The sequence below is a fragment of the Atractosteus spatula genome, unplaced genomic scaffold, assembly GCF_055471065.1.
Source record: "Atractosteus spatula isolate fAtrSpa1 unplaced genomic scaffold, fAtrSpa1.hap1 Scaffold_147, whole genome shotgun sequence".
Classification (NCBI taxonomy): domain Eukaryota; kingdom Metazoa; phylum Chordata; class Actinopteri; order Semionotiformes; family Lepisosteidae; genus Atractosteus; species Atractosteus spatula.
In genome coordinates this window covers 1-20,322 of record NW_028296705.1, presented here as the reverse complement: position 1 = coordinate 20,322, position 20,322 = coordinate 1, and the positions used below count along the sequence as shown (strand labels likewise).

Below are 20,322 nucleotides of genomic sequence, written 5' to 3'. Positions count from 1 at the left end.
CGGTAGAGACATCTTTACTATTTTACTCATCACGTTAAAGGAAGGATGCGATGGCTTTCGGGGGACGGGGTTAGGAGGAACAACGATCTTGGTTCCACTGGGGATCGAACCCAGGCCCTACTGCGTGTAAAGCAGACGTGATAACCACTACACTATGGAACCTCAGGACAGAGTCTGCCTCCAGAAGGAATAGGATCCGCACGGGAACCCCTCTTGTGACAGTGTACAATACGATCTGTATTGCGTCTGATTTTCCTGCTTCAGATCTGGGACACTGTCCTCCGTGCTGTGGACACAGGAATGTGTAGAATTCTAAAGTAACTGGTGATGTCACAGAACGGTAGGGTTAAAGGTTCGGGTGAAAGGTGAGGTGAGCAGTGGCTCTGTGGCGCAATGGATAGCGCATTGGACTTCTAGACGGTGAGTGTGTGAAGACATTCAAAGGTTGTGGGTTCGAGTCCCACCAGAGTCGACTTTTGCACTAATTCGCAGTGTGCTCGTTCTTTCTGAAAGAGCTCGCATTTCAAGTAGAAGTGTCATCCCTCTGCTGTGGAACGTGTTTCTCCTTATGGTGTGTACTGGATGCGCCTGAGAGTGTTCTAAGGTGCTCAGAAGATGGCTTTGGTCGAAGCACAACCGCCAAGCCCTAAAAGCGCCCCCTTCTCTTTTGTTCCGCGAGCACTGACGATCGCCTCATGCAGATGACGAACAGGTCACAATTAGCAGCAGGTTAAGAAGACACTGGCCATCCTGACAGGAAGCAATTAACACACCTTAGGTACTGAGGCACAGAGGTGTGAGTGGCTGCTGAGCCAGTTTGAACCACACCTTGGGCAGAGGGGGAGGGGGCAGGAAACAAAGAAGTGATAGGGCCCATAACACCTAAGGTCTGCATACTCCCAGTTCTCAAACGACCCAGGCCTCCTCCTGATAAGCAGTGGAAAACCCCCTGGGTGGGGGGGGGGGAGTGGCTAACGGAAGGGCTAAGAAGATGGGAGCCTGAATAGAGGGGCACTCTCTCTTTCCGCAAAGCCCTCGACCCAGGACAGGCAGCGCAAGGGAAACCGCAGGCTGCGAGACCACACAGGAGAGGAACCATGGGTCCAGGAACTGCAGATCACGCGAGCCATTGGCAGTGGAATGGAGGTACTGTGCAGAGACTTTGATTAGCTCTAGGCAAGGACCATAGAAACTGGCCTGGTGAACCGCTATTGAAATGAGGGGAATGCATGGTGCAGCCTGCAGGAGGACTCCCCACATAGCCCAAAGAGAGATTTGGGAAATTGGATGTGTGGCATCCCTCTTCTATGTGCAGCTGCTCTTCTTTGTAGCGTCATAGACTTTCTAACGCCCTCTCTTTGTTACCTTAAAGGACTGCTGACCCGTGGGAATCCATTGTGGCCCTTGGAAGTATCTTTTGGGGCTGCAGATGCTGGTTTTCTGTGTCTTGGGGTAATAGTGAATGTTGATGTACTTAGAACATAAAAGGGGAACTCGTGTGATATTCATGTCTTTTTCTAGTCAGTGTGTGCATTGGTGATTCTGGGAGATGAACAGGAACTGTGGAAAACTTGAGGGAGACCAGCAGCCCCTTTGTGTTTGCTAGGAAGCGCAGTCGCACACGAGGCAGGAGTAGACCACGTCCGAGCGATCACCTTGCTCTGACACCATTAACGCTGCAAGTATTTCACGGTAGAGACATCTTTACTATTTTACTCATCACGTTAAAGGAAGGATGCGATGGCTTTCGGGGGACGGGGTTAGGAGGAACAACGATCTTGGTTCCACTGGGGATCAAACCCAGGCCCTAATGCGTGTAAAGCAGACGTGATAACCACTACACTATGGAACCTCAGGACAGAGTCTGCCTCCAGAAGGAATAGGATCCGCACGGGAACCCCTCTTGTGACAGTGTACAATACGATCTGTATTGCGTCTGATTTTCCTGCTTCAGATCTGGGACACTGTCCTCCGTGCTGTGGACACAGGAATGTGTAGAATTCTAAAGTAACTGGTGATGTCACAGAACGGTAGGGTTAAAGGTTCGGGTGAAAGGTCAGGTGAGCAGTGGCGCAATGGATAGCGCATTGGACTTCTAGACGGTGAGTGTGTGAAGGCATTCAAAGGTTGTGGGTTCGAGTCCCACCAGAGTCGACCTTTGCACTAATTCGCAGTGTGCTCGTTCTTTCTGAAAGAGCTCGCATTTCAAGTAGAAGTGTCATCCCTCTGCTGTGGAACGTGTTTCTCCTTATGGTGTGTACTGGATGCGCCTGAGAGTGTTCTAAGGTGCTCAGAAGATGGCTTTGGTCGAAGCACAACCGCCAAGCCCTAAAAGCGCCCCCTTCTCTTTTGTTCCGCGAGCACTGACGATCGCCTCATGCAGATGACGAACAGGTCACAATTAGCAGCAGGTTAAGAAGACACTGGCCATCCTGACAGGAAGCAATTAACACACCTTAGGTACTGAGGCACAGAGGTGTGAGTGGCTGCTGAGCCAGTTTGAACCACACCTTGGGCAGAGGGGGAGGGGGCAGGAAACAAAGAAGTGATAGGGCCCATAACACCTAAGGTCTGCATACTCCCAGTTCTCAAACGACCCAGGCCTCCTCCTGATAAGCAGTGGAAAACCCCCTGGGTGGGGGGGGGGGAGTGGCTAACGGAAGGGCTAAGAAGATGGGAGCCTGAATAGAGGGGCACTCTCTCTTTCCGCAAAGCCCTCGACCCAGGACAGGCAGCGCAAGGGAAACCGCAGGCTGCGAGACCACACAGGAGAGGAACCATGGGTCCAGGAACTGCAGATCACGCGAGCCATTGGCAGTGGAATGGAGGTACTGTGCAGAGACTTTGATTAGCTCTAGGCAAGGACCATAGAAACTGGCCTGGTGAACCGCTATTGAAATGAGGGGATTGCATGGTGCAGCCTGCAGGAGGACTCCCCACATAGCCCAAAGAGAGATTTGGGAAATTGGATGTGTGGCATCCCTCTTCTATGTGCAGCTGCTCTTCTTTGTAGCGTCATAGACTTTCTAACGCCCTCTCTTTGTTACCTAAAAGGACTGCTGACCCGTGGGAATCCATTGTGGCCCTTGGAAGTATCTTTTGGGGCTGCAGATGCTGGTTTTCTGTGTCTTGGGGTAATAGTGAATGTTGATGTACTTAGAACATAAAAGGGGAACTCGTGTGATATTCATGTCTTTTTCTAGTCAGTGTGTGCATTGGTGATTCTGGGAGTTGAACAGGAACTTTGGAAAACTTGAGGGAGACCAGCAGCCACTTTGTGTTTGCTAGGAAGCGCAGTCGCACACGAGGCAGGAGTAGACCACGTCCGAGCGATCACCTTGCTCTGACACCATTAACGCTGCAAGTATTTCACGGTAGAGACATCTTTACTATTTTACTCATCACGTTAAAGGAAGGATGCGATGGCTTTCGGGGGACGGGGTTAGGAGGAACAACGATCTTGGTTCCACTGGGGATCAAACCCAGGCCCTACTGCGTGTAAAGCAGACGTGATAAACACTAAACTATGGAACCTCAGGACCAAGTCTGCCTCCAGAAGGAATAGGATCCGCACGGGAACCCCTCTTGTGACAGTGTACAATACGATCTGTATTCCAGCTGTTGCGTCTGATTTTCCTGCTTCAGATCTGGGACACTGTCCTCCGTGCTGTGGACACAGGAATGTGTAGAATTCTAAAGTAACTGGTGATGTCACAGAACGGTAGGGTTAAAGGTTCGGGTGAAAGGTGAGGTGAGCAGTGGCTCTGTGGCGCAATGGATAGCGCATTGGACTTCTAGACGGTGAGTGTGTAAAAACATTCAAAGGTTGTGGGTTCGAGTCCCACCAGAGTCAACTTTTGCACTAATTCGCAGTGTGCTCGTTCTTTCTGAAAGAGCTCGCATTTCAAGTAGAAGTGTCATCCCTCTGCTGTGGAACGTGTTTCTCCTTATGGTGTGTACTGGATGCGCCTGAGAGTGTTCTAAGGTGCTCAGAAGATGGCTTTGGTCGAAGCACAACCGCCAAGCCCTAAAAGCGCCCCCTTCTCTTTTGTTCCGCGAGCACTGACGATCGCCTCATGCAGATGACGAACAGGTCACAATTAGCAACAGGTTAAGAAGACACTGGCCATCCTGACAGGAAGCAATTAACACACCTAAGGTACTGAGGCACAGAGGTGTGAGTGGCTGCTGAGCCAGTTTGAACCACACCTTGGGCAGAGGGGGAGGGGGCAGGAAACAAAGAAGTGATAGGGCCCATAACACCTAAGGTCTGCATACTCCCAGTTCTCAAACGACCCAGGCCTCCTCCTGATAAGCAGTGGAAAACCCCCTGGGTGGGGGGGGGGGAGTGGCTAACGGAAGGGCTAAGAAGATGGGAGCCTGAATAGAGGGGCACTCTCTCTTTCCGCAAAGCCCTCGACCCAGGACAGGCAGCGCAAGGGAAACCGCAGGCTGCGAGACCACACAGGAGAGGAACCATGGGTCCAGGAACTGCAGATCACGAGAGCCATTGGCAGTGGAATGGAGGTACTGTGCAGAGACTTTGATTAGCTCTAGGCAAGGACCATAGAAACTGGCCTGGTGAACCGCTATTGAAATGAGGGGAATGCATGGTGCAGCCTGCAGGAGGACTCCCCACATAGCCCAAAGAGAGATTTGGGAAATTGGATGTGTGGCATCCCTCTTCTATGTGCAGCTGCTCTTCTTTGTAGCGTCATAGACTTTCTAACGCCCTCTCTTTGTTACCTAAAAGGACTGCTGACCCGTGGGAATCCATTGTGGCCCTTGGAAGTATCTTTTGGGGCTGCAGATGCTGGTTTTCTGTGTCTTGGGGTAATAGTGAATGTTGATGTACTTAGAACATAAAAGGGGAACTCGTGTGATATTCATGTCTTTTTCTAGTCAGTGTGTGCATTGGTGATTCTGGGAGATGAACAGGAACTGTGGAAAACTTGAGGGAGACCAGCAGCCACTTTGTGTTTGCTAGGAAGCGCAGTCGCACACGAGGCAGGAGTAGACCACGTCCGAGCGATCACCTTGCTCTGACACCATTAACGCTGCAAGTATTTCACGGTAGAGACATCTTTACTATTTTACTCATCACGTTAAAGGAAGGATGCGATGGCTTTCGGGGGACGGGGTTAGGAGGAACAACGATCTTGGTTCCACTGGGGATCAAACCCAGGCCCTACTGCGTGTAAAGCAGACGTGATAAACACTAAACTATGGAACCTCAGGACCAAGTCTGCCTCCAGAAGGAATAGGATCCGCACGGGAACCCCTCTTGTGACAGTGTACAATACGATCTGTATTCCAGCTGTTGCGTCTGATTTTCCTGCTTCAGATCTGGGACACTGTCCTCCGTGCTGTGGACACAGGAATGTGTAGAATTCTAAAGTAACTGGTGATGTCACAGAACGGTAGGGTTAAAGGTTCGGGTGAAAGGTGAGGTGAGCAGTGGCTCTGTGGCGCAATGGATAGCGCATTGGACTTCTAGACGGTGAGTGTGTGAAAACATTCAAAGGTTGTGGGTTCGAGTCCCACCAGAGTTGACTTTTGCACTAATTCGCAGTGTGCTCGTTCTTTCTGAAAGAGCTCGCATTTCAAGTAGAAGTGTCATCCCTCTGCTGTGGAACGTGTTTCTCCTTATGGTGTGTACTGGATGCGCCTGAGAGTGTTCTAAGGTGCTCAGAAGATGGCTTTGGTCGAAGCACAACCGCCAAGCCCTAAAAGCGCCCCCTTCTCTTTTGTTCCGCGAGCACTGACGATCGCCTCATGCAGATGACGAACAGGTCACAATTAGCAACAGGTTAAGAAGACACTGGCCATCCTGACAGGAAGCAATTAACACACCTTAGGTACTGAGGCACAGAGGTGTGAGTGGCTGCTGAGCCAGTTTGAACCACACCTTGGGCAGAGGGGGAGGGGGCAGGAAACAAAGAAGTGATAGGGCCCATAACACCTAAGGTCTGCATACTCCCAGTTCTCAAACGACCCAGGCCTCCTCCTGATAAGCAGTGGAAAACCCCCTGGGTGGGGGGGGGGGAGTGGCTAACGGAAGGGCTAAGAAGATGGGAGCCTGAATAGAGGGGCACTCTCTCTTTCCGCAAAGCCCTCGACCCAGGACAGGCAGCGCAAGGGAAACCGCAGGCTGCGAGACCACACAGGAGAGGAACCATGGGTCCAGGAACTGCAGATCACGAGAGCCATTGGCAGTGGAATGGAGGTACTGTGCAGAGACTTTGATTAGCTCTAGGCAAGGACCATAGAAACTGGCCTGGTGAACCGCTATTGAAATGAGGGGAATGCATGGTGCAGCCTGCAGGAGGACTCCCCACATAGCCCAAAGAGAGATTTGGGAAATTGGATGTGTGGCATCCCTCTTCTATGTGCAGCTGCTCTTCTTTGTAGCGTCATAGACTTTCTAACGCCCTCTCTTTGTTACCTAAAAGGACTGCTGACCCGTGGGAATCCATTGTGGCCCTTGGAAGTATCTTTTGGGGCTGCAGATGCTGGTTTTCTGTGTCTTGGGGTAATAGTGAATGTTGATGTACTTAGAACATAAAAGGGGAACTTGTGTGATATTCATGTCTTTTTCTAGTCAGTGTGTGCATTGGTGATTCTGGGAGATGAACAGGAACTGTGGAAAACTTGAGAGAGACCAGCAGCCCCTTTGTGTTTGCTAGGAAGCGCAGTCGCACACGAGGCAGGAGTAGACCACGTCAGAGCGATCACCTTGCTCTGACACCATTAACGCTGCAAGTATTTCACGGTAGAGACATCTTTACTATTTTACTCATCACGTTAAAGGAAGGATGCGATGGCTTTCGGGGGACGGGGTTAGGAGGAACAACGATCTTGGTTCCACTGGGGATCGAACCCAGGCCCTACTGCGTGTAAAGCAGACGTGATAACCACTACACTATGGAACCTCAGGACAGAGTCTGCCTCCAGAAGGAATAGGATCCGCACGGGAACCCCTCTTGTGACAGTGTACAATACGATCTGTATTCCAGCTGTTGCGTCTGATTTTCCTGCTTCAGATCTGGGACACTGTCCTCCGTGCTGTGGACACAGGAATGTGTAGAATTCTAAAGTAACTGGTGATGTCACAGAACGGTAGGGTTAAAGGTTCGGGTGAAAGGTGAGGTGAGCAGTGGCTCTGTGGCGCAATGGATAGCGCATTGGACTTCTAGACGATGAGTGTGTGAAGATGTTCAAAGGTTGTGGGTTCGAGTCCCACCAGAGTCGACTTTTGCACTAATTCGCAGTGTGCTCGTTCTTTCTGAAAGAGCTCGCATTTCAAGTAGAAGTGTCATCCCTCTGCTGTGGAACGTGTTTCTCCTTATGGTGTGTACTGGATGCGCCTGAGAGTGTTCTAAGGTGCTCAGAAGATGGCTTTGGTCGAAGCACAACCGCCAAGCCCTAAAAGCGCCCCCTTCTCTTTTGTTCCGCGAGCACTGACGATCGCCTCATGCAGATGACGAACAGGTCACAATTAGCAACAGGTTAAGAAGACACTGGCCATCCTGACAGGAAGCAATTAACACACCTTAGGTACTGAGGCACAGAGGTGTGAGTGGCTGCTGAGCCAGTTTGAACCACACCTTGGGCAGAGGGGGAGGGGGCAGGAAACAAAGAAGTGATAGGGCCCATAACACCTAAGGTCTGCATACTCCCAGTTCTCAAACGACCCAGGCCTCCTCCTGATAAGCAGTGGAAAACCCCCTGGGTGGGGGGGGGGGAGTGGCTAACGGAAGGGCTAAGAAGATGGGAGCCTGAATAGAGGGGCACTCTCTCTTTCCGCAAAGCCCTCGACCCAGGACAGGCAGCGCAAGGGAAACCGCAGGCTGCGAGACCACACAGGAGAGGAACCATGGGTCCAGGAACTGCAGATCACGAGAGCCATTGGCAGTGGAATGGAGGTACTGTGCAGAGACTTTGATTAGCTCTAGGCAAGGACCATAGAAACTGGCCTGGTGAACCGCTATTGAAATGAGGGGAATGCATGGTGCAGCCTGCAGGAGGACTCCCCACATAGCCCAAAGAGAGATTTGGGAAATTGGATGTGTGGCATCCCTCTTCTATGTGCAGCTGCTCTTCTTTGTAGCGTCATAGACTTTCTAACGCCCTCTCTTTGTTACCTAAAAGGACTGCTGACCCGTGGGAATCCATTGTGGCCCTTGGAAGTATCTTTTGGGGCTGCAGATGCTGGTTTTCTGTGTCTTGGGGTAATAGTGAATGTTGATGTACTTAGAACATAAAAGGGGAACTCGTGTGATATTCATGTCTTTTTCTAGTCAGTGTGTGCATTGGTGATTCTGGGAGATGAACAGGAACTGTGGAAAACTTGAGGGAGACCAGCAGCCACTTTGTGTTTGCTAGGAAGCGCAGTCGCACACGAGGCAGGAGTAGACCACGTCCGAGCGATCACCTTGCTCTGACACCATTAACGCTGCAAGTATTTCACGGTAGAGACATCTTTACTATTTTACTCATCACGTTAAAGGAAGGATGCGATGGCTTTCGGGGGACGGGGTTAGGAGGAACAACGATCTTGGTTCCACTGGGGATCAAACCCAGGCCCTACTGCGTGTAAAGCAGACGTGATAAACACTAAACTATGGAACCTCAGGACCAAGTCTGCCTCCAGAAGGAATAGGATCCGCACGGGAACCCCTCTTGTGACAGTGTACAATACGATCTGTATTCCAGCTGTTGCGTCTGATTTTCCTGCTTCAGATCTGGGACACTGTCCTCCGTGCTGTGGACACAGGAATGTGTAGAATTCTAAAGTAACTGGTGATGTCACAGAACGGTAGGGTTAAAGGTTCGGGTGAAAGGTGAGGTGAGCAGTGGCTCTGTGGCGCAATGGATAGCGCATTGGACTTCTAGACGGTGAGTGTGTGAAAACATTCAAAGGTTGTGGGTTCGAGTCCCACCAGAGTTGACTTTTGCACTAATTCGCAGTGTGCTCGTTCTTTCTGAAAGAGCTCGCATTTCAAGTAGAAGTGTCATCCCTCTGCTGTGGAACGTGTTTCTCCTTATGGTGTGTACTGGATGCGCCTGAGAGTGTTCTAAGGTGCTCAGAAGATGGCTTTGGTCGAAGCACAACCGCCAAGCCCTAAAAGCGCCCCCTTCTCTTTTGTTCCGCGAGCACTGACGATCGCCTCATGCAGATGACGAACAGGTCACAATTAGCAACAGGTTAAGAAGACACTGGCCATCCTGACAGGAAGCAATTAACACACCTTAGGTACTGAGGCACAGAGGTGTGAGTGGCTGCTGAGCCAGTTTGAACCACACCTTGGGCAGAGGGGGAGGGGGCAGGAAACAAAGAAGTGATAGGGCCCATAACACCTAAGGTCTGCATACTCCCAGTTCTCAAACGACCCAGGCCTCCTCCTGATAAGCAGTGGAAAACCCCCTGGGTGGGGGGGGGGGAGTGGCTAACGGAAGGGCTAAGAAGATGGGAGCCTGAATAGAGGGGCACTCTCTCTTTCCGCAAAGCCCTCGACCCAGGACAGGCAGCGCAAGGGAAACCGCAGGCTGCGAGACCACACAGGAGAGGAACCATGGGTCCAGGAACTGCAGATCACGAGAGCCATTGGCAGTGGAATGGAGGTACTGTGCAGAGACTTTGATTAGCTCTAGGCAAGGACCATAGAAACTGGCCTGGTGAACCGCTATTGAAATGAGGGGAATGCATGGTGCAGCCTGCAGGAGGACTCCCCACATAGCCCAAAGAGAGATTTGGGAAATTGGATGTGTGGCATCCCTCTTCTATGTGCAGCTGCTCTTCTTTGTAGCGTCATAGACTTTCTAACGCCCTCTCTTTGTTACCTAAAAGGACTGCTGACCCGTGGGAATCCATTGTGGCCCTTGGAAGTATCTTTTGGGGCTGCAGATGCTGGTTTTCTGTGTCTTGGGGTAATAGTGAATGTTGATGTACTTAGAACATAAAAGGGGAACTTGTGTGATATTCATGTCTTTTTCTAGTCAGTGTGTGCATTGGTGATTCTGGGAGATGAACAGGAACTGTGGAAAACTTGAGAGAGACCAGCAGCCCCTTTGTGTTTGCTAGGAAGCGCAGTCGCACACGAGGCAGGAGTAGACCACGTCCGAGCGATCACCTTGCTCTGACACCATTAACGCTGCAAGTATTTCACGGTAGAGACATCTTTACTATTTTACTCATCACGTTAAAGGAAGGATGCGATGGCTTTCGGGGGACGGGGTTAGGAGGAACAACGATCTTGGTTCCACTGGGGATCGAACCCAGGCCCTACTGCGTGTAAAGCAGACGTGATAACCACTACACTATGGAACCTCAGGACAGAGTCTGCCTCCAGAAGGAATAGGATCCGCACGGGAACCCCTCTTGTGACAGTGTACAATACGATCTGTATTCCAGCTGTTGCGTCTGATTTTCCTGCTTCAGATCTGGGACACTGTCCTCCGTGCTGTGGACACAGGAATGTGTAGAATTCTAAAGTAACTGGTGATGTCACAGAACGGTAGGGTTAAAGGTTCGGGTGAAAGGTGAGGTGAGCAGTGGCTCTGTGGCGCAATGGATAGCGCATTGGACTTCTAGACGGTGAGTGTGTGAAGATGTTCAAAGGTTGTGGGTTCGAGTCCCACCAGAGTCGACTTTTGCACTAATTCGCAGTGTGCTCGTTCTTTCTGAAAGAGCTCGCATTTCAAGTAGAAGTGTCATCCCTCTGCTGTGGAACGTGTTTCTCCTTATGGTGTGTACTGGATGCGCCTGAGAGTGTTCTAAGGTGCTCAGAAGATGGCTTTGGTCGAAGCACAACCGCCAAGCCCTAAAAGCGCCCCCTTCTCTTTTGTTCCGCGAGCACTGACGATCGCCTCATGCAGATGACGAACAGGTCACAATTAGCAACAGGTTAAGAAGACACTGGCCATCCTGACAGGAAGCAATTAACACACCTTAGGTACTGAGGCACAGAGGTGTGAGTGGCTGCTGAGCCAGTTTGAACCACACCTTGGGCAGAGGGGGAGGGGGCAGGAAACAAAGAAGTGATAGGGCCCATAACACCTAAGGTCTGCATACTCCCAGTTCTCAAACGACCCAGGCCTCCTCCTGATAAGCAGTGGAAAACCCCCTGGGTGGGGGGGGGGGAGTGGCTAACGGAAGGGCTAAGAAGATGGGAGCCTGAATAGAGGGGCACTCTCTCTTTCCGCAAAGCCCTCGACCCAGGACAGGCAGCGCAAGGGAAACCGCAGGCTGCGAGACCACACAGGAGAGGAACCATGGGTCCAGGAACTGCAGATCACGAGAGCCATTGGCAGTGGAATGGAGGTACTGTGCAGAGACTTTGATTAGCTCTAGGCAAGGACCATAGAAACTGGCCTGGTGAACCGCTATTGAAATGAGGGGAATGCATGGTGCAGCCTGCAGGAGGACTCCCCACATAGCCCAAAGAGAGATTTGGGAAATTGGATGTGTGGCATCCCTCTTCTATGTGCAGCTGCTCTTCTTTGTAGCGTCATAGACTTTCTAACGCCCTCTCTTTGTTACCTAAAAGGACTGCTGACCCGTGGGAATCCATTGTGGCCCTTGGAAGTATCTTTTGGGGCTGCAGATGCTGGTTTTCTGTGTCTTGGGGTAATAGTGAATGTTGATGTACTTAGAACATAAAAGGGGAACTCGTGTGATATTCATGTCTTTTTCTAGTCAGTGTGTGCATTGGTGATTCTGGGAGATGAACAGGAACTGTGGAAAACTTGAGGGAGACCAGCAGCCCCTTTGTGTTTGCTAGGAAGCGCAGTCGCACACGAGGCAGGAGTAGACCACGTCCGAGCGATCACCTTGCTCTGACACCATTAACGCTGCAAGTATTTCACGGTAGAGACATCTTTACTATTTTACTCATCACGTTAAAGGAAGGATGCGATGGCTTTCGGGGGACGGGGTTAGGAGGAACAACGATCTTGGTTCCACTGGGGATCAAACCCAGGCCCTACTGCGTGTAAAGCAGACGTGATAACCACTACACTATGGAACCTCAGGACAGAGTCTGCCTCCAGAAGGAATAGGATCCGCACGGGAACCCCTCTTGTGACAGTGTACAATACGATCTGTATTGCGTCTGATTTTCCTGCTTCAGATCTGGGACACTGTCCTCCGTGCTGTGGACACAGGAATGTGTAGAATTCTAAAGTAACTGGTGATGTCACAGAACGGTAGGGTTAAAGGTTCGGGTGAAAGGTCAGGTGAGCTGTGGCGCAATGGATAGCGCATTGGACTTCTAGACGGTGAGTGTGTTAAGGCATTCAAAGGTTGTGGGTTCGAGTCCCACCAGAGTCGACTTTTGCACTAATTCGCAGTGTGCTCGTTCTTTCTGAAAGAGCTCGCATTTCAAGTAGAAGTGTCATCCCTCTGCTGTGGAACGTGTTTCTCCTAATGGTGTGTACTGGATGCGCCTGAGAGTGTTCTAAGGTGCTCAGAAGATGGCTTTGGTCGAAGCACAACCGCCAAGCCCTAAAAGCGCCCCCTTCTCTTTTGTTCCGCGAGCACTGACGATCGCCTCATGCAGATGACGAACAGGTCACAATTAGCAACAGGTTAAGAAGACACTGGCCATCCTGACAGGAAGCAATTAACACACCTTAGGTACTGAGGCACAGAGGTGTGAGTGGCTGCTGAGCCAGTTTGAACCACACCTTGGGCAGAGGGGGAGGGGGCAGGAAACAAAGAAGTGATAGGGCCCATAACACCTAAGGTCTGCATACTCCCAGTTCTCAAACGACCCAGGCCTCCTCCTGATAAGCAGTGGAAAACCCCCTGGGTGGGGGGGGGGGAGTGGCTAACGGAAGGGCTAAGAAGATGGGAGCCTGAATAGAGGGGCACTCTCTCTTTCCGCAAAGCCCTCGACCCAGGACAGGCAGCGCAAGGGAAACCGCAGGCTGCGAGACCACACAGGAGAGGAACCATGGGTCCAGGAACTGCAGATCACGAGAGCCATTGGCAGTGGAATGGAGGTACTGTGCAGAGACTTTGATTAGCTCTAGGCAAGGACCATAGAAACTGGCCTGGTGAACCGCTATTGAAATGAGGGGAATGCATGGTGCAGCCTGCAGGAGGACTCCCCACATAGCCCAAAGAGAGATTTGGGAAATTGGATGTGTGGCATCCCTCTTCTATGTGCAGCTGCTCTTCTTTGTAGCGTCATAGACTTTCTAACGCCCTCTCTTTGTTACCTAAAAGGACTGCTGACCCGTGGGAATCCATTGTGGCCCTTGGAAGTATCTTTTGGGGCTGCAGATGCTGGTTTTCTGTGTCTTGGGGTAATAGTGAATGTTGATGTACTTAGAACATAAAAGGGGAACTTGTGTGATATTCATGTCTTTTTCTAGTCAGTGTGTGCATTGGTGATTCTGGGAGATGAACAGGAACTGTGGAAAACTTGAGAGAGACCAGCAGCCCCTTTGTGTTTGCTAGGAAGCACAGTCGCACACGAGGCAGGAGTAGACCACGTCCGAGCGATCACCTTGCTCTGACACCATTAACGCTGCAAGTATTTCACGGTAGAGACATCTTTACTATTTTACTCATCACGTTAAAGGAAGGATGCGATGGCTTTCGGGGGACGGGGTTAGGAGGAACAACGATCTTGGTTCCACTGGGGATCGAACCCAGGCCCTACTGCGTGTAAAGCAGACGTGATAACCACTACACTATGGAACCTCAGGACAGAGTCTGCCTCCAGAAGGAATAGGATCCGCACGGGAACCCCTCTTGTGACAGTGTACAATACGATCTGTATTGCGTCTGATTTTCCTGCTTCAGATCTGGGACACTGTCCTCCGTGCTGTGGACACAGGAATGTGTAGAATTCTAAAGTAACTGGTGATGTCACAGAACGGTAGGGTTAAAGGTTCGGGTGAAAGGTGAGGTGAGCAGTGGCTCTGTGGCGCAATGGATAGCGCATTGGACTTCTAGACGGTGAGTGTGTGAAAACATTCAAAGGTTGTGGGTTCGAGTCCCACCAGAGTTGACTTTTGCACTAATTCGCAGTGTGCTCGTTCTTTCTGAAAGAGCTCGCATTTCAAGTAGAAGTGTCATCCCTCTGCTGTGGAACGTGTTTCTCCTTATGGTGTGTACTGGATGCGCCTGAGAGTGTTCTAAGGTGCTCAGAAGATGGCTTTGGTTGAAGCACAACCGCCAAGCCCTAAAAGCGCCCCCTTCTCTTTTGTTCCGCGAGCACTGACGATCGCCTCATGCAGATGACGAACAGGTCACAATTAGCAACAGGTTAAGAAGACACTGGCCATCCTGACAGGAAGCAATTAACACACCTTAGGTACTGAGGCACAGAGGTGTGAGTGGCTGCTGAGCCAGTTTGGACCACACCTTGGGCAGAGGGGGAGGGGGCAGGAAACAAAGAAGTGATAGGGCCCATAACACCTAAGGTCTGCATACTCCCAGTTCTCAAACGACCCAGGCCTCCTCCTGATAAGCAGTGGAAAACCCCCTGGGTGGGGGGGGGGAGTGGCTAACGGAAGGGCTAAGAAGATGGGAGCCTGAATAGAGGGGCACTCTCTCTTTCCGCAAAGCCCTCGACCCAGGGCAGGCAGCGCAAGGGAAACCGCAGGCTGCGAGACCACACAGGAGAGGAACCATGGGTCCAGGAACTGCAGATCACGCGAGCCATTGGCAGTGGAATGGAGGTACTGTGCAGAGACTTTGATTAGCTCTAGGCAAGGACCATAGAAACTGGCCTGGTGAACCGCTATTGAAATGAGGGGAATGCATGGTGCAGCCTGCAGGAGGACTCCCCACATAGCCCAAAGAGAGATTTGGGAAATTGGATGTGTGGCATCCCTCTTCTATGTGCAGCTGCTCTTCTTTGTAGCGTCATAGACTTTCTAACGCCCTCTCTTTGTTACCTAAAAGGACTGCTGACCCGTGGGAATCCATTGTGGCCCTTGGAAGTATCTTTTGGGGCTGCAGATGCTGGTTTTCTGTGTCTTGGGGTAATAGTGAATGTTGATGTACTTAGAACATAAAAGGGGAACTTGTGTGATATTCATGTCTTTTTCTAGTCAGTGTGTGCATTGGTGATTCTGGGAGATGAACAGGAACTGTGGAAAACTTGAGAGAGACCAGCAGCCCCTTTGTGTTTGCTAGGAAGCGCAGTCGCACACGAGGCAGGAGTAGACCACGTCCGAGCGATCACCTTGCTCTGACACCATTAACGCTGCAAGTATTTCACGGTAGAGACATCTTTACTATTTTACTCATCACGTTAAAGGAAGGATGCGATGGCTTTCGGGGGACGGGGTTAGGAGGAACAACGATCTTGGTTCCACTGGGGATCGAACCCAGGCCCTACTGCGTGTAAAGCAGACGTGATAACCACTACACTATGGAACCTCAGGACAGAGTCTGCCTCCAGAAGGAATAGGATCCGCACGGGAACCCCTCTTGTGACAGTGTACAATACGATCTGTATTGCGTCTGATTTTCCTGCTTCAGATCTGGGACACTGTCCTCCGTGCTGTGGACACAGGAATGTGTAGAATTCTAAAGTAACTGGTGATGTCACAGAACGGTAGGGTTAAAGGTTCGGGTGAAAGGTGAGGTGAGCAGTGGCTCTGTGGCGCAATGGATAGCGCATTGGACTTCTAGACGGTGAATGTGTGAAAACATTCAAAGGTTGTGGGTTCGAGTCCCACCAGAGTTGACTTTTGCACTAATTCGCAGTGTGCTCGTTCTTTCTGAAAGAGCTCGCATTTCAAGTAGAAGTGTCATCCCTCTGCTGTGGAACGTGTTTCTCCTTATGGTGTGTACTGGATGCGCCTGAGAGTGTTCTAAGGTGCTCAGAAGATGGCTTTGGTCGAAGCACAACCGCCAAGCCCTAAAAGCGCCCCCTTCTCTTTTGTTCCGCGAGCACTGACGATCGCCTCATGCAGATGACGAACAGGTCACAATTAGCAACAGGTTAAGAAGACACTGGCCATCCTGACAGGAAGCAATTAACACACCTTAGGTACTGAGGCACAGAGGTGTGAGTGGCTGCTGAGCCAGTTTGAACCACACCTTGGGCAGAGGGGGAGGGGGCAGGAAACAAAGAAGTGATAGGGCCCATAACACCTAAGGTCTGCATACTCCCAGTTCTCAAACGACCCAGGCCTCCTCCTGATAAGCAGTGGAAAACCCCCTGGGTGGGGGGGGGGGAGTGGCTAACGGAAGGGCTAAGAAGATGGGAGCCTGAATAGAGGGGCACTCTCTCTTTCCGCAAAGCCCTCGACCCAGGACAGGCAGCGCAAGGGAAACCGCAGGCTGCGAGACCACACAGGAGAGGAACCATGGGTCCAGGAACTGCAGATCACGAGAGCCATTGGCAGTGGAATGGAGGTACTGTGCAGAGACTTTGATTAGCTCTAGGCAAGGACCATAGAAACTGGCCTGGTGAACCGCTATTGAAATGAGGGGAATGCATGGTGCAGCCTGCAGGAGGACTCCCCACATAGCCCAAAGAGAGATTTGGGAAATTGGATGTGTGGCATCCCTCTTCTATGTGCAGCTGCTCTTCTTTGTAGCGTCATAGACTTTCTAACGCCCTCTCTTTGTTACCTAAAAGGACTGCTGACCCGTGGGAATCCATTGTGGCCCTTGGAAGTATCTTTTGGGGCTGCAGATGCTGGTTTTCTGTGTCTTGGGGTAATAGTGAATGTTGATGTACTTAGAACATAAAAGGGGAACTCGTGTGATATTCATGTCTTTTTCTAGTCAGTGTGTGCATTGGTGATTCTGGGAGATGAACAGGAACTGTGGAAAACTTGAGGGAGACCAGCAGCCCCTTTGTGTTTGCTAGGAAGCGCAGTCGCACACGAGGCAGGAGTAGACCACGTCCGAGCGATCACCTTGCTCTGACACCATTAACGCTGCAAGTATTTCACGGTAGAGACATCTTTACTATTTTACTCATCACGTTAAAGGAAGGATGCGATGGCTTTCGGGGGACGGGGTTAGGAGGAACAACGATCTTGGTTCCACTGGGGATCGAACCCAGGCCCTACTGCGTGTAAAGCAGACGTGATAACCACTACACTATGGAACCTCAGGACAGAGTCTGCCTCCAGAAGGAATAGGATCCGCACGGGAACCCCTCTTGTGACAGTGTACAATACGATCTGTATTGCGTCTGATTTTCCTGCTTCAGATCTGGGACACTGTCCTCCGTGCTGTGGACACAGGAATGTGTAGAATTCTAAAGTAACTGGTGATGTCACAGAACGGTAGGGTTAAAGGTTCGGGTGAAAGGTCAGGTGAGCTGTGGCGCAATGGATAGCGCATTGGACTTCTAGACGGTGAGTGTGTGAAGGCATTCAAAGGTTGTGGGTTCGAGTCCCACCAGAGTCGACTTTTGCACTAATTCGCAGTGTGCTCGTTCTTTCTGAAAGAGCTCGCATTTCAAGTAGAAGTGTCATCCCTCTGCTGTGGAACGTGTTTCTCCTAATGGTGTGTACTGGATGCGCCTGAGAGTGTTCTAAGGTGCTCAGAAGATGGCTTTGGTCGAAGCACAACCGCCAAGCCCTAAAAGCGCCCCCTTCTCTTTTGTTCCGCGAGCACTGACGATCGCCTCATGCAGATGACGAACAGGTCACAATTAGCAACAGGTTAAGAAGACACTGGCCATCCTGACAGGAAGCAATTAACACACCTTAGGTACTGAGGCACAGAGGTGTGAGTGGCTGCTGAGCCAGTTTGAACCACACCTTGGGCAGAGGGGGAGGGGGCAGGAAACAAAGAAGTGATAGGGCCCATAACACCTAAGGTCTGCATACTCCCAGTTCTCAAACGACCCAGGCCTCCTCCTGATAAGCAGTGGAAAACCCCCTGGGTGGGGGGGGGGGAGTGGCTAACGGAAGGGCTAAGAAGATGGGAGCCTGAATAGAGGGGCACTCTCTCTTTCCGCAAAGCCCTCGACCCAGGACAGGCAGCGCAAGGGAAACCGCAGGCTGCGAGACCACACAGGAGAGGAACCATGGGTCCAGGAACTGCAGATCACGAGAGCCATTGGCAGTGGAATGGAGGTACTGTGCAGAGACTTTGATTAGCTCTAGGCAAGGACCATAGAAACTGGCCTGGTGAACCGCTATTGAAATGAGGGGAATGCATGGTGCAGCCTGCAGGAGGACTCCCCACATAGCCCAAAGAGAGATTTGGGAAATTGGATGTGTGGCATCCCTCTTCTATGTGCAGCTGCTCTTCTTTGTAGCGTCATAGACTTTCTAACGCCCTCTCTTTGTTACCTAAAAGGACTGCTGACCCGTGGGAATCCATTGTGGCCCTTGGAAGTATCTTTTGGGGCTGCAGATGCTGGTTTTCTGTGTCTTGGGGTAATAGTGAATGTTGATGTACTTAGAACATAAAAGGGGAACTTGTGTGATATTCATGTCTTTTTCTAGTCAGTGTGTGCATTGGTGATTCTGGGAGATGAACAGGAACTGTGGAAAACTTGAGAGAGACCAGCAGCCCCTTTGTGTTTGCTAGGAAGCACAGTCGCACACGAGGCAGGAGTAGACCACGTCCGAGCGATCACCTTGCTCTGACACCATTAACGCTGCAAGTATTTCACGGTAGAGACATCTTTACTATTTTACTCATCACGTTAAAGGAAGGATGCGATGGCTTTCGGGGGACGGGGTTAGGAGGAACAACGATCTTGGTTCCACTGGGGATCGAACCCAGGCCCTACTGCGTGTAAAGCAGACGTGATAACCACTACACTATGGAACCTCAGGACAGAGTCTGCCTCCAGAAGGAATAGGATCCGCACGGGAACCCCTCTTGTGACAGTGTACAATACGATCTGTATTGCGTCTGATTTTCCTGCTTCAGATCTGGGACACTGTCCTCCGTGCTGTGGACACAGGAATGTGTAGAATTCTAAAGTAACTGGTGATGTCACAGAACGGTAGGGTTAAAGGTTCGGGTGAAAGGTGAGGTGAGCAGTGGCTCTGTGGCGCAATGGATAGCGCATTGGACTTCTAGACGGTGAGTGTGTGAAAACATTCAAAGGTTGTGGGTTCGAGTCCCACCAGAGTTGACTTTTGCACTAATTCGCAGTGTGCTCGTTCTTTCTGAAAGAGCTCGCATTTCAAGTAGAAGTGTCATCCCTCTGCTGTGGAACGTGTTTCTCCTTATGGTGTGTACTGGATGCGCCTGAGAGTGTTCTAAGGTGCTCAGAAGATGGCTTTGGTTGAAGCACAACCGCCAAGCCCTAAAAGCGCCCCCTTCTCTTTTGTTCCGCGAGCACTGACGATCGCCTCATGCAGATGACGAACAGGTCACAATTAGCAACAGGTTAAGAAGACACTGGCCATCCTGACAGGAAGCAATTAACACACCTTAGGTACTGAGGCACAGAGGTGTGAGTGGCTGCTGAGCCAGTTTGAACCACACCTTGGGCAGAGGGGGAGGGGGCAGGAAACAAAGAAGTGATAGGGCCCATAACACCTAAGGTCTGCATACTCCCAGTTCTCAAACGACCCAGGCCTCCTCCTGATAAGCAGTGGAAAACCCCCTGGGTGGGGGGGGGGAGTGGCTAACGGAAGGGCTAAGAAGATGGGAGCCTGAATAGAGGGGCACTCTCTCTTTCCGCAAAGCCCTCGACCCAGGGCAGGCAGCGCAAGGGAAACCGCAGGCTGCGAGACCACACAGGAGAGGAACCATGGGTCCAGGAACTGCAGATCACGCGAGCCATTGGCAGTGGAATGGAGGTACTGTGCAGAGACTTTGATTAGCTCTAGGCAAGGACCATAGAAACTGGCCTGGTGAACCGCTATTGAAATGAGGGGAATGCATGGTGCAGCCTGCAGGAGGACTCCCCACATAGCCCAAAGAGAGATTTGGGAAATTGGATGTGTGGCATCCCTCTTCTATGTGCAGCTGCTCTTCTTTGTAGCGTCATAGACTTTCTAACGCCCTCTCTTTGTTACCTAAAAGGACTGCTGACCCGTGGGAATCCATTGTGGCCCTTGGAAGTATCTTTTGGGGCTGCAGATGCTGGTTTTCTGTGTCTTGGGGTAATAGTGAATGTTGATGTACTTAGAACATAAAAGGGGAACTTGTGTGATATTCATGTCTTTTTCTAGTCAGTGTGTGCATTGGTGATTCTGGGAGATGAACAGGAACTGTGGAAAACTTGAGAGAGACCAGCAGCCCCTTTGTGTTTGCTAGGAAGCGCAGTCGCACACGAGGCAGGAGTAGACCACGTCCGAGCGATCACCTTGCTCTGACACCATTAACGCTGCAAGTATTTCACGGTAGAGACATCTTTACTATTT

The 20,322-nt window shown here is 51.0% G+C and overlaps 18 non-coding genes across 18 annotated transcripts; 9 read left to right on the top strand and 9 right to left on the bottom strand.

Annotated features, from left to right (window-relative positions):
- Positions 1-89: 89 nt before the first annotated feature.
- trnav-uac (transfer RNA valine (anticodon UAC)) lies at positions 90-162 on the bottom strand. The gene has a single exon. It is a non-coding gene; the product is annotated as a tRNA-Val (tRNA).
- Positions 163-379: 217 nt separating this feature from the next.
- trnar-ucu (transfer RNA arginine (anticodon UCU)) lies at positions 380-472 on the top strand. The gene is made up of 2 exons: positions 380-416; positions 437-472. It is a non-coding gene; the product is annotated as a tRNA-Arg (tRNA).
- A 1,307-nt stretch (positions 473-1,779) lies between these two features.
- Positions 1,780-1,852, bottom strand: trnav-uac (transfer RNA valine (anticodon UAC)). The gene has a single exon. It is a non-coding gene; the product is annotated as a tRNA-Val (tRNA).
- Positions 1,853-3,760: 1,908 nt separating this feature from the next.
- On the top strand, positions 3,761-3,853 carry trnar-ucu (transfer RNA arginine (anticodon UCU)). Its single transcript has 2 exons — positions 3,761-3,797; positions 3,818-3,853. It is a non-coding gene; the product is annotated as a tRNA-Arg (tRNA).
- Positions 3,854-5,459: 1,606 nt separating this feature from the next.
- On the top strand, positions 5,460-5,552 carry trnar-ucu (transfer RNA arginine (anticodon UCU)). Its single transcript has 2 exons — positions 5,460-5,496; positions 5,517-5,552. It is a non-coding gene; the product is annotated as a tRNA-Arg (tRNA).
- A 1,307-nt stretch (positions 5,553-6,859) lies between these two features.
- trnav-uac (transfer RNA valine (anticodon UAC)) lies at positions 6,860-6,932 on the bottom strand. The gene has a single exon. It is a non-coding gene; the product is annotated as a tRNA-Val (tRNA).
- A 226-nt stretch (positions 6,933-7,158) lies between these two features.
- On the top strand, positions 7,159-7,251 carry trnar-ucu (transfer RNA arginine (anticodon UCU)). The gene is made up of 2 exons: positions 7,159-7,195; positions 7,216-7,251. It is a non-coding gene; the product is annotated as a tRNA-Arg (tRNA).
- Positions 7,252-8,857: 1,606 nt separating this feature from the next.
- On the top strand, positions 8,858-8,950 carry trnar-ucu (transfer RNA arginine (anticodon UCU)). Its single transcript has 2 exons — positions 8,858-8,894; positions 8,915-8,950. It is a non-coding gene; the product is annotated as a tRNA-Arg (tRNA).
- Positions 8,951-10,257: 1,307 nt separating this feature from the next.
- trnav-uac (transfer RNA valine (anticodon UAC)) lies at positions 10,258-10,330 on the bottom strand. Its single transcript has one exon. It is a non-coding gene; the product is annotated as a tRNA-Val (tRNA).
- A 226-nt stretch (positions 10,331-10,556) lies between these two features.
- On the top strand, positions 10,557-10,649 carry trnar-ucu (transfer RNA arginine (anticodon UCU)). The gene is made up of 2 exons: positions 10,557-10,593; positions 10,614-10,649. It is a non-coding gene; the product is annotated as a tRNA-Arg (tRNA).
- Positions 10,650-11,956: 1,307 nt separating this feature from the next.
- trnav-uac (transfer RNA valine (anticodon UAC)) lies at positions 11,957-12,029 on the bottom strand. The gene has a single exon. It is a non-coding gene; the product is annotated as a tRNA-Val (tRNA).
- Positions 12,030-13,638: 1,609 nt separating this feature from the next.
- On the bottom strand, positions 13,639-13,711 carry trnav-uac (transfer RNA valine (anticodon UAC)). The gene has a single exon. It is a non-coding gene; the product is annotated as a tRNA-Val (tRNA).
- A 217-nt stretch (positions 13,712-13,928) lies between these two features.
- On the top strand, positions 13,929-14,021 carry trnar-ucu (transfer RNA arginine (anticodon UCU)). Its single transcript has 2 exons — positions 13,929-13,965; positions 13,986-14,021. It is a non-coding gene; the product is annotated as a tRNA-Arg (tRNA).
- Positions 14,022-15,327: 1,306 nt separating this feature from the next.
- On the bottom strand, positions 15,328-15,400 carry trnav-uac (transfer RNA valine (anticodon UAC)). Its single transcript has one exon. It is a non-coding gene; the product is annotated as a tRNA-Val (tRNA).
- Positions 15,401-15,617: 217 nt separating this feature from the next.
- trnar-ucu (transfer RNA arginine (anticodon UCU)) lies at positions 15,618-15,710 on the top strand. The gene is made up of 2 exons: positions 15,618-15,654; positions 15,675-15,710. It is a non-coding gene; the product is annotated as a tRNA-Arg (tRNA).
- Positions 15,711-17,017: 1,307 nt separating this feature from the next.
- On the bottom strand, positions 17,018-17,090 carry trnav-uac (transfer RNA valine (anticodon UAC)). The gene has a single exon. It is a non-coding gene; the product is annotated as a tRNA-Val (tRNA).
- Positions 17,091-18,699: 1,609 nt separating this feature from the next.
- On the bottom strand, positions 18,700-18,772 carry trnav-uac (transfer RNA valine (anticodon UAC)). The gene has a single exon. It is a non-coding gene; the product is annotated as a tRNA-Val (tRNA).
- A 217-nt stretch (positions 18,773-18,989) lies between these two features.
- trnar-ucu (transfer RNA arginine (anticodon UCU)) lies at positions 18,990-19,082 on the top strand. Its single transcript has 2 exons — positions 18,990-19,026; positions 19,047-19,082. It is a non-coding gene; the product is annotated as a tRNA-Arg (tRNA).
- Positions 19,083-20,322: the final 1,240 nt, after the last annotated feature.